At 44.1% G+C, this 23,151-nt stretch overlaps 1 long non-coding RNA gene and 1 other non-coding gene across 3 annotated transcripts; both read left to right on the top strand.

Annotated features, from left to right (window-relative positions):
* Positions 1-84: 84 nt before the first annotated feature.
* Positions 85-17,280, top strand: LOC144375407 (uncharacterized). 2 transcript variants are annotated; one of them, XR_013435229.1, is made up of 3 exons: positions 85-566; positions 10,857-11,058; positions 15,142-17,280. It is a non-coding gene; the product is annotated as an uncharacterized LOC144375407 (long non-coding RNA). The 2 variants fall into 2 exon arrangements; XR_013435228.1 differs by lacking the exon at positions 10,857-11,058.
* Trnam-cau (transfer RNA methionine (anticodon CAU)) lies at positions 5,634-5,707 on the top strand. Its single transcript has one exon. It is a non-coding gene; the product is annotated as a tRNA-Met (tRNA).
* Positions 17,281-23,151: the final 5,871 nt, after the last annotated feature.

The following is a 23,151-nucleotide window of genomic DNA, read 5'->3' on the forward strand; positions in this document are numbered from 1 at the left end:
GGGAGCCCGGCCGGGCTCGGCTCTGCTCGCGGCGCGCGCGGCCGCCAGGGGCAGCAGAGAGGCGCCCTGCAGCCTGCCCGCCCGCCCGCCCGCCGGGCGGCCAGCCCGCACGCCCAGGGAGGGGCTGCGCGGCCCGGCCACCGCCGCGTGCCGGAGCACCGAGGCTGCGGCGCTCGCTCTCGGGGCACCGAGATGCTGCGGCTCCACTCGCCCACGCCACCCCGAGTTCCAGAGCCTGGATCTGAGCGGCCGGCTCGACTCGGGGCCGAAGAAGGGGTTGTCTTTCGTGCAGAGTTGCGGCCAGAGGACCCAAAGTTTTGCTTGTGTGTCCCTCCCTCCTCGGGTCCCTGTCGCCCACGGTGAGGCGCCCCTGTGGAGATCCTGTCGGCTTAATGGGAGGGAGCCGAGTAGGTGTGCACGTCCCCCACCCCAAGGAGGGTGGGGACCCTAGTGACCTTGCGTCCTGGCCACCATCCCCTTCATCCTATCAGTCTCTGGTGGACCGTAGATCTTGGGGATTCTGCGGATGCCTCTGAGAGGTGAAACCAATGAGTCCTTAAATGCAGGTAAGTTGGGGGCAAGAGAAGCTGTGCCTTCCTATCTCAGGCTTCGGGGCATGCAAAACTCGAAACTCAGTCTGAGCCGCGGTGCCCCCCGGGTACCCTGCGCGATGCATGCCCCGGGCTCTCAGAACCACCGCGGAGACTTACCTCTCTCACCAAAGCAGGAGAGCTAAATTTCTCTTCTTGGGAAATGATGCTAGCGGGCCTATCCCTGTAGCAGTTTCCTGCGCTCCCTACGGTGAGATGAAGGTGGCCAGGAATAGCGCAGGCATGCTACCGCCAGGAATCTGATACCTAGGAGGACCCGCTTCAGGCTTAACTGCTCCAACTAGAAAGGGAGGGCTAGGTTTCCCCTGGAATTTGGACGTTCTGTGCTTTAATCAGGGTATCCCTCTGTCCCTAGATGTAGATAACAAAGACCTTAAAAAGTCTTCTGTCATCTTTTTGAAAATGTTTTTTTTGTTTGTTTTTTTAGAAAGTACCCAAACTATGTGGGCGCCCCTCCACTCACGATGGATAATGTTTCCTCTATTTTACCAGCACTCTTTAGTTCTCACCAGTGCTGTTTCCCAAGTGCTCATCTGTCTCGTTGCTGAAATATTGATTTAAACTTGCTTTATATTGACTGAGTTCTGTCCTGGCTGGGTCATCTAAGGCTCTGGCACTTGGCATCCTGGGTCTGAAGGCCAGTGTTAGAATGGGTGATGAAGGGAGAGCTACAAATTTGCCTCAGCTGTGATGTTTGAAGTGCATAGTCTTATTTATGTCCAAGATGGGTAAATCTCACTTGCTTTTGCTCTCTTTGGGAAGGGTTCCTACACAGAACTACGGTGCAGATTTCACATTGTTAGGATCAGTGGTGGTAACAAATATTTATGATGTGTTGACCTCTTATGAGATGCTAAACACTGTGCTTGACATTTCCTTCCATCCATCCATCCATCCATCATCCATTCATCTTTCCAACCAACCTTATCTCTCATGGACCAGCCACCCTCAGGAGGGGAAGACATGTGAGATCTCTCTTGGACCTCACAGAGGTGCATGCTGTGGTCTCTGGAAGAAGAGAGGAAAGAAGCTTATCCACTCCTTAGAGAAACATGACGCATGTACAGTGACTGGCCAATGTAGTAAGTGCTGTGGTCTCTTGCAGCTTCGCTTGTTCATAGGAGGAACTGAAATAGTTAGGAGTGATCACAAAATGTGTCACAGAGAGGATGGGCTCTGTTCTGCATCCTGAAAATTGGGAAGGATTTATAATGACGAGATGAAGACTGGTCTCGCCAAGGTAGGGGGAAGATGATATCAGCATAGGCTTCATGTCTCTGCTGGTTTGCCTAGGATGCTGGAATTGTTCCTGGAGGTTTGGGGATGATGAGTTTTGCTAGCCAGGCCTGGGTCAAATGATGCAGTGAATGGCAGCCTATGGAGTCTAGATCTTGTTTGACATTAGGGAGCCACTGAGAGCTTTCTGGAGATAAGTTAAAATGTGACTTAAATTATTCTGGCTTAAGTGTCCTGGACATATTGGAGTATGGGAGCTGATTAGAAAAATAATGCTGAAATGTTCATGGTATGAAGAGCTGGAACTTGAACTCTGGGGGTGCTTGCTGGTGGAGAAGAGGAGACAGTGTCAGAGAACTCTCTGAACAAAACACTTGTCACAGGATAGGTTGTTTGTCTGAGAGTGAGTACCAGCAGAGGCATAAATAATCAGTATATCACTGGAACATTTTCCCTTCCCAATCTCCTTTCTTTTATCCCCACTATTCATGGTCTCTTAAGGTATTTATTCCTTTATTATTGTGCATGCAAGGAAGGTGCAAGCAGTCTCTAAAGATGGCCTCAGTAATCCCTACCTTCTGGGCGTTACATCTTGGGTGACTCCCTTCCCTTTACATTTGGATTGAGCCCAGGGCCTCCTGCCTGCTAGGCAGTCACTCTACCATCCCCAGCTCTGCACTTTTAGTGTGGGCTGGACCTGGTGACTTGATTTGAACTCTGGTTGGTGCTTGCTGGTGGAGAAGAGGAGATAGTGTTAGAGAATATTAACCAGCTGAATACTAACAAATGGAATATAGGAAAAGTAATGGGATATCACCTCTGGCTTAGGTTACAAAATCATGTGACTTGCATCCTGCTTGTTCTCTTGCTCTAAAGGAAGCCCTTGCCACGTCGTGAGCTGTCCTACAAAGAGATCTGTGTGGCAGGAAACCTCTGTACCTTGTGCCCAGAAGACTCGTGGCTTGTGAAGATCTGAGGTCCTTAGTCCAACAGGCAGGGAGGAGCAGAATCCTGTCCTTAGACATGTGAATAAGTTCACTTTCTGGGAACCAGTGACTTGAGCTTCCAGAATTCTGTCTCCTTTCCCGAGAGACACTTATATCACTGAAAAAAAGAAAAAAAAAAGAAAGAAAGAAATCAAAGATGGCTTACTGTCCGATGTTTGGGACCCTCAATTACAGAGAAAAAAGTCAATGGTTTCATATTTTAACATTAGCTTACTTCCCCTGCAGAGTATTACCCAGGACTTCTGGGTAATAGTAAGCTATTATCCAAAACCCTGAAGATGGCATGACATTCTAGAAGTTGTTCCCTCCTAGCTAGGAGGATTTTACTTTGTGACATAGTAAAGTGTGGGCTGAAATCTAGCATCTCTACAAATATTGGCTACATTGCCGTGTTTAATTGATAATCAGAATACATGTGAATTGGTGCCGTTAGAGAGATGTGTGGTTGTGGTTTGTAGTCTAAACACTCCACAGTTTCTCCACTGACTAGAGGTTATAATCCCAAATTGGTGAAACTGTAAACCACCTATGACTTTGCTGGATAACACGGCTGTCAATTAAATTGCATAGCTGGGAGCAAAGAATAAAGAAAGCATTGCTCATCAAACTAGGTGTTTACATTTCACTTTGGATGAAAATTGAGGTCAGTTTGCTTAGTGTCCAGGTCAACATGGTGCATATGTATTGTCAAATATACATTTATATTCATATATCAACCATGCTTATGGCAAATTTACTGCAGATCTGAATTCCTTTTGGTAGTAAATGATTGCACATACTGTCAGAGTCAATAAGAATCTTATACACTCTTAATAGGAATAAAGTGACCTGCAAAACAGTAATTTAAAGCATGTTAGTATAATGTTTGTGTGATAAACTCTCTAGCAAAGGCCTCACACTCTCTTCCCCTCATGATTAATGTTTAGGAAGATAAAGGGGATATAAATATTTTTATTGTTTTATTATCTTTCTTAGAAAAATGACAGAGTGGTTGGTTTAATTAAAAAGGAGACTCTCTCCCATAGATCAAATAAAGAAATCCATTCTATGGAGATGACAATGGGAAAAATACCTATTTAATTTGAATAACACATGGTTCTGTAGAAATGTGCCTCTTGTATGTATCCTGCATTCACTTAGCCTGATTTCTGTGCTATTTTCATCATAGTATTGAACAGAAGAGAAGAGGGGAATGTGCTCTCTCATTTGGGGCTATTAAATGCCTGCGGGGGTTGAGATGACCTTGGCTTCCTACCTAGATGCTTGTTGGGAGTTACCTGGAGGCAGAGAGGAGAAAGAGCATGTTCCATTGAAATGAGGTATCCCTGGAATTGTTGGGTGTTCTTTGCCTTGGTTGAATCCATCCATCCCATCTGCTTCTCTTCTCTTGGAATGTATTTCCCCAACCCGCTCTCCCAGGGGATTTTGTTGGTGGAGGGGGGGGTGTCATCACATACATGGTTACTTTTTCTAAAATCTCTCAGCATCTGGAGGGCACGTGTACCCTCTACCTTCCTTGTCGACAACTATACCTCCCTTTTTCTTGCCCCTCCTATCCTGATGGATTAAAAACAGGACTGGGCTAATAGACCCCCCAGTAGCAATTGGAGTAGAAAAGAAGAGAGGAATCCAGGATTGTGCTTACTGGTTACACGAGGGCCCCCAGCCATGTGCAAGTCTGGATACCGTTAATAAATGTGACTGGAAAAACATGAAATTGGCATTCCGACTGGGGCAGAGGAGCTTGAGTGGGAATGTGTTGTTGCCCTAACCCTCAGGAGTCCTCATGTGTGAGAGGCCAACCTTACGGGTGACTGAGTTACACTTCCCAGCTGGGTGCTGAGGCGCTCAGTCACAGAAATGGGTGTGTCTTGCTACAGCCCCATGGGTGAAGCTATGCTCACCTGTTCCTTTGTAATATAACCCCTTGCCCTGTTTAGGATAGAATCTTCCATGGAAGTGCCTTGTGTGTGTCCCCTCCTCTTCCTGTGCCCTTGGGTGTGGCCTACCCAGGTGTCAGTCAACCTGCTGACAGTGGACATCATGAAGATAGACTCAGCCCCCTGAAACCTGACCCCTTGCCTCATTTGAATAGCTTCTCCTCAATAAAAGGGGTTATCGCCTGCTTTTGCTCTCTCTCTTCCTGCGGACCCTTAAGGTCAGAGGAGCCGTCACAGCGACCCCAAAGAAAAAGGTATTTGTGTCTCTTGTGTGATTATTTCGTGCAGCCCAGTTAGCCCAGTTTAACCAGAGTGACCCCTGAGCCTTTTAGTTGCGAGAACAGAAACCCGGCACTCATGGCTCTCCAGAACCACTCCGGTGCCACAGGTGGTGGAGAACTCCCTTCCCTGCATACAGCAGATCCAGCCCCATTCCTAACCACTGCCCATTCTCTCTCTCTCTCTCTCTCTCTCTCTCTCTCTCTCTAACAGAAATCACTTTTGTCCCTTCACCTAAATATGAATAAATTTAACATTTATGTACATATATTAATTGGAGCCAAGCCTATCTATCTCTCTAGACTCACCATGTAACACAATTGGGGAGGCAGTGCAGATTGGAGGCCAGAGCAAGATCTGGAGGTCAGTGGTGAACGTCACAATCGCCCTTCAGTCATTTGCTGGAGATCGATCTGCTTCCTTAATCCACTGGAACCTCAGTTTCTTCAGCTGTTAAATGGGTACTAAGGCTCTTCTCTTGGTATTATTGTGAGGATCAGGTAGGATTCTGGGTACTGAGCCCTTGGCATAGGCCTGGGAGATAGCAGACAGTGGGGGCTGGGGGTATAGCTCAGTTGGTAGAGTGCTTGCCTCATATGCACAAGGCCCTGGGTTCAATCCCCAGCACCACACACACACATACACACACACACACACACACATACACACACGTTCCCTGTGTAATTTGGAGTACCACTGCATTTGACGTTCTAGACAGCAGTGGCCAGTTGGAAACAGTCTGGCGCTTTGATGTGGGGAAGGGCACATGTGCTTGCTCCTGGCAGTCATCCTTTGGTTTGGAAAGGAAACTGAAGCTCTGCTCTTACCTTGGCATTGAGTCGTTGCCCTTGCAACAGTGATGTGGAGACCCCTATCTGAAACTCCTGCCCCAAACTTCATCTTGACTTTTGTGTGTCCTGGTAGAGTCATTAGTGCTTTGTTCAGGACGGACCCTGTAAGACCTTTTTGTTATGCAAAGGATTTGCAAAATCCAATCTGGTTGGGGACAAAGCTTCCTTTCCATGACAGTGTAAGCAGAATGGGAGTCTCTGGTAATTTTTTTTCATCTTAGAAGCATATATTTCTTTTCTTTTGTAAAAGAAACTTAATATTGAATTCTAAAAATCCTATAGGGACAGGTTTTCCTCCAAAGATATTAAAACAATAGAGATAAGGGAGAGTTTTCCTTTTACTATTCCCTTCAAACGCGGCCACTCCCCTACTCTAGGTCTGGAGGAATTTTTTTCCACGGCCATTTCTTTACATTTATCTACATTCAATATCTATTATTACAGGTGTAGATGATACTGCTGCATGCATGTGAGTGTATGTGTACTTGTGTGCATGTTTAAATATGAATAGCTTTATTTTGTGGGCATTTTTCTGCAAATTTTTTTTCTCACACATACTATTACATGTCTTTACATGTAGAATACCTCGCCCTTTTTAACTGCTGCATAGTATTCCATAAAATGATCTAGAGTCTATTTATTTACTGTCTCCTTGATGGACAATTAGGTTTCTGGTTTTATAAAAAATAGGTTTGTCATCATCTTTATTTTTATATCTGCTTTCTGGGCACCTGAGGGAGTATTTCTACACAGAAGTAGAATTGCTGGGTATGTGCATTTTCCAAGGTAATAGTTCTGCCAAATTGTCTTCTGAGGCAGCTGACTGTATACTCCCACACGCAGTACAGGAATGTGCCCTTTTCTTCACACCCTAATTAGTTCTCAACATTTTCAAATATTTTAACTTTTGCCAACATTATGAGTAAAAAAAATATTTAACTCGTTTTTCCCTTGTTTCTAGGGTATTTTTGCAGCATTTTTCTTATGATCATTAAATTTTCACTCTGTAAATTGCTGTTGGTATCTTTTGATGATTTCTTATTGGTATTTTTAGATCTTGGTATTGATTTGTAGGACTTGTCTATACATTCTAAATTTAGATCTTTTAATAATGTAATTTCCCAGCTTGTTGCTTCTCTGCTTTTAATCTTGTTGATGATGTTTTTTTCCATACACTTTTTTTTCCTCCCCATTTGGATGTAGTTGGATGTATCAGACTTTGTGTCTTCTTAAGACTGCTTCTTCCTCAAGGTCAGAAAATATTTTCTTGCATTCTCTCTTTATGCTTTATAGGTCTTTGTTTTACATGTACCTTTCCAAGTTGTTTTAGCTGATGATATGATGCAAAAGTTAATTTTTTAATTTTTTTCCCCAATTTCCAGTTGCCTTCAGCACCACATATGAAATAATTCATTCTTTCTGTAGAGATCTGCCTCATACTTGTCTTTGAAATACGTGAGTCTATCCCTCAATTCTCTTTTCTGTTCCATGGCTTAAACTGTTTTTTCCTGTACCAATTCCACACTGTTTTAATTACTCTTGCTGAAAAATATGCTTTGCTTTCTATTAGGGGAAAAAAAAAAAGTCTTCATTCCACTATGGATTTAAAAGATTTTCTAAAAAAGTGGTTGTGATTCCTGAGGAGTGCGTTGTACGTGAAATTTTCCACAGGACATGTCCTGATGGAGCGTGGACATTGTCAGGGAGGCTGCAGGAAACCTAACTTCACTCCCCGTGCACAGGATTCTGTGAACATGGGCTCAGTGGTTGCAGCCAGCTTAGATCTTGGTGAAGTTTCCCCCAAAGTGATTCTCCAAACCAAATATCTCAGACTTAGGGAAACGCATTTCCAAGTTTCTGGAAAGGCCACTGCCTGTACCTAGTAGTTGGGGATTTTCCTGAATGAGGTGGACACTCCCATCCGTCAGTCAAAGGAGCCTTGGAAATGAAGGCTGGGGGAAAGGGAAGAAGCAGGCCTGAGGTGAGATCAGGGCCCTTGAGCAGGTGGACTCTGGCTGAGGGCTGGACCTGGCAGCATCCTATAGGGGGATGTTGAGAGCCACAGCCGAAGGGGCCCCAGCAAACTTCTAGCTGCCAGTTGATGATTGGCTCACAGCGGCCCCAGCAAACTTCTAGCTGCCAACTGATTGGCTCCTCTGCGGTGATGCTCATTGGGCTGTTTCCCCGCCCTTTCAGACCATGGAGCTGCTCATTGGGGGACTTTTTTTGGCTCCGCCCATGCGACCCAGCCAATCGGCTTCAAGAGCAGGAGGAGTGGGGGAGGTTGAGAGGCTTGTGGGAAGCCGGTGGTGGCAGTTGGGCTCTGAGGGTTTTTCCTGAGGAGCTGTTTTGTTTGGCATGTGTGGTTCTAAAAATAAAGTTTGTTTCTTTTGACAAGTGGCTCCTGAATTGTGCCCAGCCAGACTGCGGCAGGGGGACTTGTCTGGGATGACCTCAGTTCGAGTGTCCAGTTGTAAGGTTTTCTGGGTTGTCTTTAATGAAATGACCTAGCCCTAGACAGCTGGCTAGGGAAAGCCAAGGACTCATCCATACAGGGGAGCCCCCGCAGAAGGCCCAAGTGATGCAGCTTTACTTCAGGCCAGCCCTATGTGGTAGCAGCACCATTATTCAGGGAAAGGTGACAGTGCTGGGACCTCAGAAGGTGGCCCTGCCCCAGAGAGCTCAGGAGGATGCCTGGGCTGCCATGCCCAAATACCTTTCCCTCCACCCGAGCTCCAGCTCCTTCTCAAAGAGAGAGGTCCTGGAAAGCAGGGGCCAGCATTTGAATTTCAGTTATAGGACAGAAAAGAGAAGCCTAGTATCCTTAAGGTCACAGAAGAGTCCTAGCAGAACTTAAAGGCCAGGTCTCCTTTGATTGGAAGTCAGCTTGCTAATTCACAAGAACCACGCGAGGGCTTAAGTTCCCATGTAGACCAGGGTTTCTCAACCCAGGACAATTTCATCACCCCCTCTTCCCAGAGGGTATTTAGCTGTGTCTGGAGACGTTTTTGGTTGTCATGAGGGTGGGGGCGTGAAGGTACTACTGACATCTAGTGGGTGGAAGCCAGGGTACTGCTGAATGCGCTACAGTGAGACACACAACACTGCCTCCCACAAGTTCAGCTGGTCCAACGTGATGGGACTGAGATTGAGAAACCCTGATGTAGGCTAGTTAACTTCAGGTTTTCTTTTTTCTTTTTTTGACCAATGCCTAGCCTTCATTAACAACTTTGCCACAGTGGGCGTCTCTGATCACACAGAAATCTAAAAAGCATGTGTGGTGAGGGCCGTGAGACCCATCATGGCTACTAGAAAAATCTTCAAGGTCTTTTCACGTTCAGTATTTCAAAACCCAAATTTGATGATGGGGTGAATTATACTTGTAAAAAGCGAAGAGAATGTAAGCTGTCCGTCTTATGGCTCTGGTTACGTGGTAATCAAGTAATGTCTCCTTCTTATTGTCGGAATCATTTACAGACCATTGCTTTACTATTCCAATGGGAAGGCTGATCAGTGCTAAGATACCCATGCCAGATAGCTCTTATTACACCCAATTTACAGATGATGAAATCGAGGCTCAGGGGGTAAGTAAAATACAGAATGGCTCCCTTCCACTGGTTTCTTATATTCTCAAGTTATAGACACCTGGCCCACATTGACGCGTAGGTTGTACACTGCACATTCCTGCTGCTTCTAAAGGATCGCTATTCACATTACAGATGTCATAGATTTATTATGATGGCTTAGTTAGCAGATGGCTATGAAGTGGTTTATTCTAAGAAAATCGGGAACATTAAGACTGTTTTCTATCAGAGGGAAGCAAGGCTTCTTGAAGAAGGTGTGTCTTTCCCTAATCCTCAGTATGATGCTAGCCGAAGTAGCAGAAGGAATGGTGCTGTTGACTCTTCAGTTCAACTGCAAGTCTTACTTTTTGCTTGACTAGGAGTCCCCCTCCCCTGCAGGGTGCTGTGTTGGTGTTGTGGAGTGATGCACGTTACAAGAAATGCACTTGAGTTGACAGATTTCCCAAGGAATCTGTCGTGCATGAGAAATACACTGCCTGGGATTCTGGATGAGTCAAATGGCTTGGGAATCTCATTTTGATCGTTCACACTGTAGTTGGGGCTTAAGTCACCCTTAAGTCTCCGTCTGAGCTTGGCTTAGAGAAAGAGACATCGACGTGTGTACCAGTTTAATAAATTTGGCAGTGGGGAGGTGCAAAGAGTATCGTTTCAATTATAGATTGACCCACGATTGATGGAGCAATGTGTGTTGCTTAGGTTACGATCAATACCAAGTAACGGCAGGTTCTCGACTCTTAGGAGGGTGGGGGCAAATGTTGGAGAATCGATGGACTGATAAATTCACATTGGTCTTTTGATACAGGGAGAATAAAAAATAAAAACAGTAAAACATTGTAAGATGGGAGTGATAGTATAGTGAGTGTTAAAATAGCCTGCCCAAGCTTTTATCCTACGTACCTATGCCCACACTACCCCTCCAATGGGATTGTCCTGTTCTAAGTTTGTTCTGAGTCTCGGGTGTGAGTCATCTCGTAGTGTTTTAGAGGAGAAAGGCCTCAGCAGTTGCTTCTCTTGGGAAAGTCTTTATTTTTCTATTTATGCAAATATCCCGGCATTCAGGGAATTGGACTAATAAAATTGTCTCATATAAAGCCTAGTAACTACCCTGGATGGGTTGAGATGGAGTATATTAAGGAATTACAACCCCCACTTTATAATTGGCAGAGGAGAGGTTGACAGATTTACCTGAACTGGTGGTGTACCAAGTGCCACGTGGGACAGCCTGAGAGCTGTTTCTCACCAGGAGCTTACTGCTTGGTGTGAGGGAGACGGATGTGCAATCAAAAATTAGAGAACAGGATGGCCTGTGAGCCGGCGCTGATCTGACTGCAGATAATGAATGCCACAGGAGCTGAGCAGGACAGGTTGCCGTGGTGGACAGCAAAGCCCTGGGAGAGGAGAGAAACCTGAGCTGGACTTGGACAGGCTGGGAGGATATAAATAGCCGGTGGGCAGAGTGACCCAGTGGTGACTGATGGGGGCACAGCCATCTTCAGGAAGAGCCCGGGTCACAGAGATGACACTTCCCTAAAACAAGGCCCTCGCCACAGGTAAGTCTCAGGGGGTCTGGAGTGGAGAGGCATTTAAGAGAGTCACACAGTGTTTCCAAGATTAAATCTACAGTGTCACATAACATGGGTAAAACGACAGCGTGTTCTCAGCCAAGTGGTATTATTTCTCGGAGAAATAATTTTTTATCAAGAACAGATCTCTACAAAGATGTTGTGTCCGCCGAGAACTAAAAAATAAATATTAAAAATTCTCTCTCTCTCTCTCTCTCTCTCTCTCTCAAAAAAAAAAAAAGAACAGATCTCTAAAATTAGACCTCCGTTGATATGAATGAGCTAATTAGGTGAGAAAAATGAACTTTTAAAGATTCTTTAACCATCTTGTTGGCATGTTTAGAAACTGCACCCCATTCTGCTGATAAAAGGGTCGTCTCTGTGTTTGGGGTTTACCCTCTAACACTCCAATACTGGGTCATTTTCAGAGACAGGGTTAAAAAAAAAAAAAACAACTTTCAGTTAGGCTGCCCAAGTGGCTGAGTTTGTCTGGGGAGTCCCGGATTACGCTGGTCACACCAGCAAAACTATTGATAGCTTCCCCTTTGGAACCTAAAATGTCCATGTTTGGATGATAAGTTATAATGGTTACCCTAATTCGAAGTGATGTACTTTGGACTTCTTGATTAGTCTGTGAATTCTCAGTGGCCAATAGGGATACTCCCAGCTTATGGGTATTTATTTGCCTGCCTATGCATTCTGTCTTCTTGAAATGGTCATATTTTTTTCCCTTACAGATAAAACGGTCATTGTAAAACATTAGCAATGGAGAAAGGCATAAGTAAGAATATTATAACCCAGAAATTATTATTTATATGCATATATATCTATATGTACTATCCACATATTATTTATCCATTTATCAATCAATCTAAATTTCTATATTTAGAAACTTACAGCCTAAGTTAGTTTATTTGGAATTGGCATCCCATATATATACAAATATGGATATGAATATAAACATACTACATAATATTATGTATTTAGAACTATAGAATAACCTAGTTAAGATAGATCAGTATAATTACTTTTTTAAAATTTGGGTTTATTTTATTTATTTATTTATTTTTGTAGTTGTAGATGGACAGAATGCCTTTATTTTATTTGTTTATTTTTATGTGGTGCTGAGGATGGAACCCAGTGTCTCAGGCATGCTAGGCATGAGGTTCAGCGCTCTGCCGCTGAACCACAGCCCCCAGCCAGTTTAATCACTTTTTAATAATCACTTTAAAAATCACTTTGAAGGACTATATAATATTCTAGTGGATATTTATTCTTAAGCTCTTAAATATTTAATGAACCCCCAATTTGGGGCATTTAGATTGTTTCAGCTTTTAAATACATTATTTAAAAATATATATACATATATATTATATATATATTATACATATTATATACATATATATATAATATCCTATCCCCTTAGACTTGGCAGTTTCATTTACAGAAAAGCATCTTTAAAACATAACCATGGAGGGCTGGGGCTGTAGCTCAGTGGCAGAGCGCTTGCTCATGTGAGGCACTGGGTACGATCCTCAGCACCACATAAAAATAAATAAAGGCCTTCTGTCCATCTACAATTACAAAAAAAAATTAAAAAAAACATAACTATGGAATACAAAAGGATTTAGCAACTACCAAGTCAAAAGGGATAGGATATATATGTATATGTATTATATATATTATATATATATATATATATATATATATATATATATATTTTAGTTGTAGATGGACCCATACCTTTATTTTATTTATTTATTTTTATGTGGTGCTGAGGATTGAACCCAGCGCCTTACACGTATGAGGAAAGTGCTCTACCACTGAGCCACACCCCAGCCTTAAATGTATTTTTTATACATATTATACATATATAATTATACATAGTAGTGGGAACCATTATGCCATATTCATACGTGCACATAACAGTTTGATCAGTTTCATTTTTTAGTACCTGCTCTTTCCCTTTCTTCCTCCCTCCCCTCGATATGATTTATTATTATTATTTGGATCATTAGTTTAATTTGTGAACCATAACTGTAATAAATAATAATATTATTATTTTAATCAGTGCATGATAGTTGTGTAGGTAAGTGGGATTCGTTGTGGTTCATTTGCACACAGACATAGCGTAATTTGGTAGATTTCCATCCTCGGTACTTCCCGATGCCCTTCCTTTCTCCCACCCTCTCCGTCTCCTTCCTCCAATCTGTTGGTCCCTCTTCTATTAAATTATTTTTAACAATACTGTAATGAATGTTTTGTGTTGCTAAATCCTTTTGTATATCCATAGTTATGTTTTTTAAAATTTTTTTGTAATTGTAGATGGACAGAAGGCCTTTATTTATTTTTATGTGGTGCTGAGGATCACACTCAGTGCCTCACATGAGCAAGCGCTCTGCCACTGAGCTACAGCCTCAGTCCTCAATGTTATGTTTTAAAGATGCTTTTCTGTAAATGAAACTGCCAAGTCAAAGGGGATAGGATATGCATGCAAAATTTTGGAATTGCCAAACTTTGTTGGAGAGTGTGAGAATCCCACTCCCTCACAGCCTCGTCTGCTGAGCCTGTCACTCTTTCTCATCTTTCAATCTGAGAGAATTTTATTTCCTGGTTATTTAAGTTGTATCTTTGATTATTAATGATTTGTATATTTTTATTTTTAAATTGCCCACTTTTTCATTACGATGTTCATCTTTCCCCTACCTAATAATAAAATAACCCTCTTTGTTATGTTGAAATTTTTTTTCTAATTTGCTATTTGTCTTTTAACTTTTTATAGAGACTTTTGTGTGTGCATGTGTATGTGTAGATTCAGAAGTCCTTATTTTGTATGTAATTATATCTATCAGTCTTCTCCATTATAGAGTTACATACTTTTTTTATATGACCAAATTTTCAATGAAATCCTGTGAAATTTTCAGTCTCATCTGATGCTCTCAAACACCTTAAGCTCCTTGTTTCAAATTTGCAGTCTGAGCTCACAGATGAGGTATAATTTTTGTTTCTATTTCTATAGTTCAGGAAACCTCTCGAGGGGTTTTAGTCACTTTACAAATTCACAGATAAGTCACTGCAAGTAAGAGCTGGTGATGTGCGTTCTTTCCCTCAACCACAAAATGTGTGCCTCCATTCATGGAAGGCTATCATGGGACTTGGAAGGGACTAGTTTGTTTAGATTTTTTGCAGGGTGAATCATGTTGTCCCATCGATGTGCTTTGTAATTATACTGATGTGTTCTCAAAAAAATTTTTTTTCTGGCACCAACCCAAGAATCTCATACATGGTCAAAAACCACCAGTTTTGTTGTAGTTCCCCCAAAGCAACAGCTTTCATGGAATGGAATCTCCAGGCTTCATGGCAGATTCCCTACACCATGGAGGAGGGCCACAGTCTGGCTGGGCACAAATCACGGCCACTGAAGCAGAAGCAAACTTTATTTCTGAACTCCACCATCACACTCCACACAGGCTCCCCGGTAACTCTCCTGAACGCCACACACTTGGCCTTCCCTGGGGACACACCACACACCAACCGGAAATCCCTCCTCCGGCACTTCCCCAACCAATGGGAACTCTCCGAGAATCCCCGTGAGAACTCCAGAGTAGCTCAAGAACTCCAAAGTAGCAGGCCGAGGCGGACAGTCAAGGTCTAATATACAACCAAATCAATCCAGCATCATCTTAATGGCTTGCCTCTCAACCAATACTATTGGCAAAATGCCAGGGGCCATTCCGACTCGGCTGTGGCTCTCAGCAGAGGAGGGCCTGCCCGGCATCCAGTTCTGGCTAGGACCAGGTGGGTGAGCTTGTAGCTGGGCTCTGACACTGGTTTTGTTGACTTGAACCACATGGGAGCCTCAAAGACTCCCCTCTTGTCTTTAAAGTTAGACCTGAGCCTCCTGCTTCTCTTTGGTCCTCCCCTGTGCCTGCTGGGCCCTGCCAGTGTTTACCTGGGGGGTGAGGGAGAGAGGAGAATCTTCTCCCCGCTTTCAGACCTCATGACAGCCCACTTGGTTGTCACTAGAACCCCACCCCCACCCCCACATCAAGCCTTTCTCTCTTCTTGCAGGATGAGCACTGAGCCCCAGGCAGAGCTGAGCATAGTAGGACTGGTGAACACCACCATGACGCAGAGGCAGTTTGCTCTCAGCTTCTGGAACTTCCGCCCAGCCGCAGGGACTCCAAGATTCAGCCCAGGTGCAATGGAAGCCAAATCCTGCTGCTGATGCCTTCTCAAGAGGATTCATGGGTGGGGATCTGGGGATGGGGACCAAAGTCCCACATCAGTGTTGTCTTGACAAGAAATTAGGAAAGGGCAGGGGTTGCGGCTCAGCGGTAGAGCGCTAGCCTAGCATGTGTGAGGCCCTGGGTTCAATCCTCAGCGCCACATAAAAATAAATAAATAAATAAAGATATTGTGCCCAACTACAACTAATAAATAAATAAATAAGAAATTAGGAAAGATAAATAAATGTAAGAACTATGGGGCCGGCGTTGTGGCTCAGTGGTAGAGCAGTTACCTAGCCTGCATGAGGCACTGGGTTTGATTCCCGGCACCACATAAAAATAAAATAGAGGTCTTGTGTCCGTTTACAATAAAAAAAAACAAAGAAAATTTTTTTAAAATGTAAGAACTGTAAAATAGCCTGCTCCTCTCAGCAGGAAACCAGGTTTATGGTGCAACTCTGTGGTCAAGACCAGGGGTTTGAAAATAGTTATTATGAAATGACCCTATTAGGGTTTTAGTAGCCCTCTCCAGAGGCTATGCTTTTAAGTGGATTGCATCAGGGTCCCCTCAAGTGGGGGAAGATAAACTAATTTTTCTCCTGCCTATTTAGTGCCATTTGCTCTCCCTCTCCCCGTCTTCCTACTCAGTATACATACACCGTGTATATTGACAAAACGTCAAAGAATGAATTTAGCCAAAATACAGTCCCTCCTCAGACTGCTGGGAGGGAGGAACCACATATGATCAAAGCCCAAACCTTTCCATAGGCAAAGCTCGCTGGTAAGTAATGGTTGTCTTGTTCCCCATTCAGGAATTGTCCATTCCTCCCAGTGGGTGTTGGCAGCATGTTCGATGGAGACCACTAATGAGGAGCTTCCCCTTCCCTAAGCTCCTCTGGATTCTCAAGGATGTGTGAACCAGGGAAGCGAGTAGTGGTAAAGGATTTCTAGGCCCATCATTTTCTTTTTCTGAGGCCTGGGTTTGAAAGTGGTAGAGCATTTGCCAATTCTTCTCCATGGCAGGTCCTACAAGAGGGATGGAGAAGAGGAATTCTGAATACATGACGTGTCTGGATTTTGCAAAGGTGTTTCACTAATGACATCTGTAGGAGACTGGGGCCCCCTAAAGATCCCGGGTCCTGATCCCTGAATCCTATGAGTGTTCCATGATACAGTTAAGTCTTTGCAGAGGTGATTAAGTTAAGGATCTTGAGCTGGAGATATTATCCTGGATTATCCAGCTGGGCCCTAAATGCCATCACTTGTATCCTTACTTAAGAAAGAGGCCAAGGGAGGTTTTATAATGACACTCACAGGAGGGAAGTGTTTTCGTTAGTTTTTTCATTTCTGTTACGAAAAGACCAGAACAATTGTGGAGGAGAAAAAGTTTATTTGGGGGCTCATAGTTTCAGAGGTCTCAATCCATAGAGAGCAAGTTCCATTTCTCAGGGCTCAAGGTGAGACAGAACACCACGGTGGAAGCGTGTGGCAGAGAGAAGCAGCTCACAGGATGATCAGGCAGCAGAGAGAGAAATCTCCACTTGCCAGATACAAATATATACCCCAAGCCACGCCCCAAATGCCCCACCTGCCTCCAGTTACCTCCCTTTATTCCTATCCCGGGATTCGTTCACTGATTGGGTTAAGGCTCTTGTAACCCAGTCATTTCTCCTCTGAACTTTCTTGCACTGTCTCACACTGGAGCTCTGGGGGACACCTCCGATCCAAGCCATAATAGCAGGCAATGTAAAGATGGAGCACGGGAGGCTTTGAAGATGCTGGCCCTGAAGACGAGAGTGATGCAGCCCGCCCAAGCCAAGAAGCACTGGCATCCACCAGAAGCTCAAGAAGCAAGAAGCGATTTCTCCCCTAGAGTCTCTGGAGGGAGTGTGGCCTTGATTTTGGCACAGTGAAACCAATGTTTGATTTCTGATCTCTAGAACTGTCAAAGAATAAATCTGTGTCACTTAAGGTCTCTAAATTTGTGGTGATTTGTTATGGTAGCCCCGGGGGCTTGCAGGTAAAATGAACCTAGGGTTAGGGTTAGGGTTAGGGTTACTGGGTTAGGGTTAGGGTTAGGGTTAGGGTTACTGGGTCAGTTGAGTCATAGGTTTCTGACCAACTCTATCTACGTATTCATTTACTCAGGAGATGTTTAAATTGAGTGACTATTCCAGACAAGGAACTGTGAGTAAAGCAAACTCACTATTTGCACAAATGTCTCTGGAAGCTCAACATTAGTAGTAAGGTCCAAGGGATTGGGTGGGGCGGGGGGAGGCACTTCTATACATGTTTTAGAGAATGAGGTTCAATTCAAGATGGGGAGGAGGCAGCCAGGGGTCCACTTCTGGAGTACTGATGGGTCCACGTTCTGTGGGTCGTGTAAACAGTTCATCTGTTTATTCACCCAGTTAATAAATGTTTAGTGAGCACCTATTATATGTCTGGCACTGACGAGGCTTTGGGAAATCAGCAGCGATTAGGACAGAAACATTTGCTGACCTCCTAGAGCTTCCTCTAGGTAGACATGAGAGGCTAAATTGTGCAATTATCACCTCTTCTCACTGTATTAGATTTTTTCAGATTACAAAATTGTTCTATAGTATTAAAATAGCAAAATCAAATATTACAGAAATACATAACAGAAAAGAAAAATGCCCCATCAACTTGTACTCCCCCCGCCCAGAGACAGTCACTGCCAACAGGTTTTCCACTTGTTTCTCCAACTTTTAAAGTTTACATATAATTTACTTTAAAAGCATAAAAATAGAGGAGTAATAAATACTCTTATGTTTTTTTTAGCTTGATATAGCTTGAATATCCTCCTACATGAATATGAAGAAATAAGTTTATAGAGGTGGAAATGCAGCGTCAAAGGGTATGAATAACTTCAATGATAGATGCTCCCGGATTTCTGACCGTTCGCGGTGTACTTGGATGGGAGTGCCAAGGAGCTGGCGTGTTTTCTCGCAGCCCCAATGACGCTGGATGTTATCAGTCATTTTAATCTTCACCTGTCTGATAGGCGAAAGGGGATCTCTTGTTTGGATGAACCGGTTCTGACCTACAACTGAGATAACAGTGAAGTGGGAATGTGCAAGGGGTTGAACTTGCGACCTAGTCAAAGAGGCCGGAGCTGCTGCGCTCTGGAGGGTGTGGGAGGTGGCATGAGAGAGGGTGAGGAGGGAGGCAGGGCCCCAACCCCAGGGCCTTGTGGTTCATCTTCAGGGTTTTGGTTTTTATTCCAAGAGAGAAGAGGAGCCAGTGGGAGGTCTCGTACAATCTGGCACCATCAGGTGGGCCTTTCCAACAGCCGCCTCTGGCCCTGTGCAGAAAGTGGGCTGGGGAAGTGGGGGGAGCGGGTACAGAGAGCAAGAGGTGTGTGTGTGGGGGTGTCCCGGTGAGAGGCGGTGTTAGCCCCTGGGTGAGGGTGGAGGCCAGTCATGGAGAGAAGTGACTGCATTTGAGTTATTTAGGCCACAGACTTGACAGGAGGAGGCTTGAGGGGGAAAGGAAGAGGGTGGTGAGTTGGAAGACAGATGGAACAGGACTCATCGCGGGGATGATGAGATGTCCAGGGAGCAGGCGAGGATTTGCCTGGAAGGGGAAGCTCCAGAGGAGAGGCAGGCACGGGAGCCCTGGGCTCTCCAGCCCTGAATCCACAGCCCTGTCTAAGGCAAGCTGCCAATTGGGCTGGGAGAGTATTTTAGACCATGGCCCTGTGGTCTGGAACGGAAGCCTGCCTATGGAGGGGACAGGGCCAAGTGGAGACGAGGCCTCCCTCGTGGAGTTTGAAGGAGAACCCAGGTGAGTGATGGCATCTTGAACTTGGAGTCATAAGAAAGGCTGCATCAGGGGAAAGCAGGAAAGGGAAATCGTGGGTCAGCCCAAGTCCTGAGGAAGGAGGGTCGGGAAGAGAGAGCTAGGACAGAACTGGGTGGGGGCTGAAGGGCCACAGAGCACTAGAAAGGGGTGGATGGACCTCGGTGCCTGAGGGTGGCTGAGTGGTCAAGAGCCAGGCTTTCAAGCTGAGCAGATCTGAGTTTGAATCCCCAGCTCTAGTTGGGTGACTTTGAACAAGTCACTGAACTTCTGTTCTTTTCGTAGACACCAGAATAGAGAAGCAAAATAAAGATCAATGTATGAAATAGAGTTCAATGTTCTTCGAGTTCAAAAACCAAGCATTAAAATTGCAATTAAATGCCACACACACTCATTAGACTTGCAAAATTTGAAAAATCTGATAAAACCAATTGATTGTAAGGATGTGAAGCAACAGGAAATCTATATGCTCCTGGTGGGAATGTAGATTATTATAACCATCTGGGGAAACACTTTGGCATTATCTATTAAAACTGAAAATGTACACATTCTACAACTCAACAATTTTGTCTTGGGGTATGCAAATCTAAGAGGAACTTCTCATGTATACGGGGGTATATACAGAAGTTTATCCATAACTTTGTTGTTCATTATTGCCTCAGGCTAGAAACAATGCAACTATCCACCAACTATGAAATATAGATTGTGATGTGTTCACACAGTGGAGTACTATACAGCACTGAGAAGGAACAAACCATGCTATAGGGAAATGACATGAATAAATTACATAAATTCAATGTTGAACACAAGAAATGGTTCTTAAGAATTAAAAAATAAGCAAGACTAAATTGCAACATAGTTTATTTTTTACAATCTTTTTTTTTTTCAGAACTGGGGATTGAACTTTAGAGGTACTTTACCACTGAGCTACATCCCCAGCTCTTTTTATCTTATTTTTTTAATTTTGAGACAAGGTCTTGCTAAATTGCTGAGATTGGCCTCAAACTTGCAATCCTCCTACCTCAGCCTCATAAGTCACTGGAATTACAGGCATGAGCCCCTGAGTCCAGTTTATAATGCATGTTTTTTGAGAAAATCGTAAAGAAAGGAAAGAAAGCAATTATTATGCAAGCCAGGGTGGCAGTCCTTGTAGAGGAGGAGAGTGCCAGGCCTGCAGGGAGCCCTCAGAGCAGGGAGACTCCACGGTGCTTGGGGGTATTCTATTTCTTGACCCAGGAGGTAGTTACACAAGTGTTTGCTTTGTGATTGTTCATTATACTGTACATTTGTTTTGAACACTTTAATCCAAGAGTATTTTATTCCACAATTTAAACAGGTTTAAAAAGAAGATAGCTAACACTTGTAAAATGCTTGGCGTAATGCCTGGCCCATATTAAGAGCTCAACAGATGGCAATTTTATTTACTGTTATAACCCAGTTGTTAGAGCTGCCTTGTCTCCTAAGCAACCTTCCAGCTCCTGGACTGAGCTCTCGTTTCCATGAGGCCCGGCTTTGAGGTTCACATTCTGGGCTGCTCTGTTTCCCAGGGCAGCCCCCCAAACCCTGCTCCTCCATGGCACTTCTCAATCGACAGGTGGCCGTTTACTCTGTTGCCTCCAACCCTCCTCAAGTGGGCCACCAAAGTTTGGCAATAATGTGGAAAACTTTCTCCTTCCTTCCTGCCTTCCTTTTTCTTTTTCTTTCTTCTCTCTCCCATCTCTTTCTTCCTTCCTTTTTTTTGCGGGGGTGGTGGTGGTGTGTGTGAGGTGGGGAGTATCTTTGTAATGCGGTTCTAGAAAGATAGATTGCTAACTGAGCATTGTATCATCTGGGACAGAGCCAGAGTCCAGCCTGCTGCAGGTCGGGGTTCAAGCTGGTGCCAAAGAAAAGGGACCTTTTTTTTTTTTCTTTTAACAGACTTTAGTTTTCAGGGCGATTTTAGATTCACAGGGTCTGTTGTGAAAGACACACCCAAATAGCAGTGATGCAGGAGGGACCAGATGCATCCCGGGATAGCTGCGATTGCCAATTTAAACCCTTCCAGAGTGTGATCCATATTCTGAAATTCCACAGAAAGGTGGATGGTCGCTGGCTGAAGGTAGTCTGAGAATGTCTCTGGTCCTTGCAGGTCTAGAGGAGTAAAGGATGAGGAAGCACCTTCCATAGGTACCAGAAGGGTGCTGTGTACAACGGCTGATTGGGAGGCTAGCCGATCACTGGGGGTGCTCATCATGAGCCAGCACAGTGCTACCACTTCATTCTTACCTCTACCTTTACCATTTCAGCAGATACAGCTTCATTCTTACCTCCACCTTCATTCTTACCTTCCACCCCATTCGTACCTCCACCTTTACCATTTCAGCAGATAGAGCTGAAGCACAGAGGAGTGCAGTAACTTGCAAGATCACACAGCTGGTTAAGTGATAGAGCCCAGAAGAGGGATCCTTCTTAGGGAGGGCCCAGGGTTTGGGAATTAGATGAAGACATATTTTGCTAACAATAAGCAAAATGATCCCCAAAGGCCAATCCAACAGGGAATGTGGAGTTTTGGAAGCTGCTGTAAACAGCTTGACTCTCAAGTCTGTTTTAGAAAAGATTCCTGCAATGGAACAGCAGGTGAGACTCCATACGTTTCAAGGTCTTTCCAAAGAAGCCAAGATTGAAAATTTGAGTCTTAGTAGAGCTTCAGACAGAGGAATGGACTGTATAGTTAAAAAAAAAAAAAAAAGAAAGTAGATAAAAATAAAACAAAACAAAAAACCCTCCAAACTGCACAGCACGCCCCGATGCGTCTGCCATTCGGGTACCCTTTCATGCTGATGTTTAGGAACATCCTCAGAACTCTGGAGACAAGTAAAATCATTTTCCTTAGGGGGCTGTTTCTGTTTAGTCTTTTAGCTGACAGTAGTTGCACAGCACCTTTCTAACTGCCGATAAAATACCTTCCTAAGCTCCAGAAGAGAATCGATTTGCATAAGGCATTCTCCCACACTTATTTCTTTAATTTCAGACCAGAAGCACTGATCTTGTCCTGGGTACCCTCCTGCCACATCTCCCACGATAGGCCTGCGGACTGTGAGCGCCCCGTGTCGCCAACGGCAATCCCGAGTGTTGGGGGTTGTTCAGAATCTGTCCTTCGTGCCGAGATGGTACATACAGCTTTGTTTCCAGGGTTACAGCGACGTCTCTGGTCCATCTCCATGACCATGTCACTACTTTCTGGTTTTCAGAGGGCTGGTGACCACCCTCCAGGAAAAGGGAGGCATGTGACGGTGTCTCTGGTTGAAGCCTTTCCTGTTACCTGGAAAACCAGATTTGGTTTTGGTTATTTGACCTATTGGAAAATTGACCCTGGCATTTTATCCTTGGGCAGAATAGTAAGCTGGGTTGCATATCATGGGTTTTGAAGTCTTTGAATAATAACTATTTAAATGAACTGTGTGGAGACTTAGGAATTGCCTGTGTTCAGTATAGTTTCTCCTTGTACATACAGTTAAGTAGTTCATGATACATGTTAATTAAAATGAGCTTATTGAACATGTAGTATTCTTAACAGACTTTAGTTTTCAGGAAAATTTTAGGTTCACCGCAAAACTGAGTGCAAAGTAGAGCATTTCCATATATCACACCTGTCCCCCAACATGCATAGCCTCCCCCATTCACATCCCCCACCAAAGTGGCAATGGCACCCCATTACTGCTCATCATCCATAGTTTCACATCAGGGTCCACTTTTGAAGTTCTATGTCCTCTGGCTTCTTCATGGTTTCACCTTTTCCAGAAAGTCATAGAGCTGAAATTACACAGATGTAGCCTTTTCAGATTTTCTCTTTCATTTAGTGATATTAATCTAAGATTCTTCCTTGTCTTTCCAAGACTTAACAGTTCTTTTCTTTTCAGTGTCAAGTAATACTCCACTGTCTGGATGTACCACATTTTTTTTTTTTTTTAAATTTTTAAGTCCGTTCTCCCACTGAAGGACATTGGTGCTTCCAAGCTTTGGCCACTGTAAACAAAACTGCTATAAACAT

The sequence above is a fragment of the Ictidomys tridecemlineatus genome, chromosome 2 (genome assembly GCF_052094955.1).
Source record: "Ictidomys tridecemlineatus isolate mIctTri1 chromosome 2, mIctTri1.hap1, whole genome shotgun sequence".
Taxonomy (NCBI): domain Eukaryota; kingdom Metazoa; phylum Chordata; class Mammalia; order Rodentia; family Sciuridae; genus Ictidomys; species Ictidomys tridecemlineatus.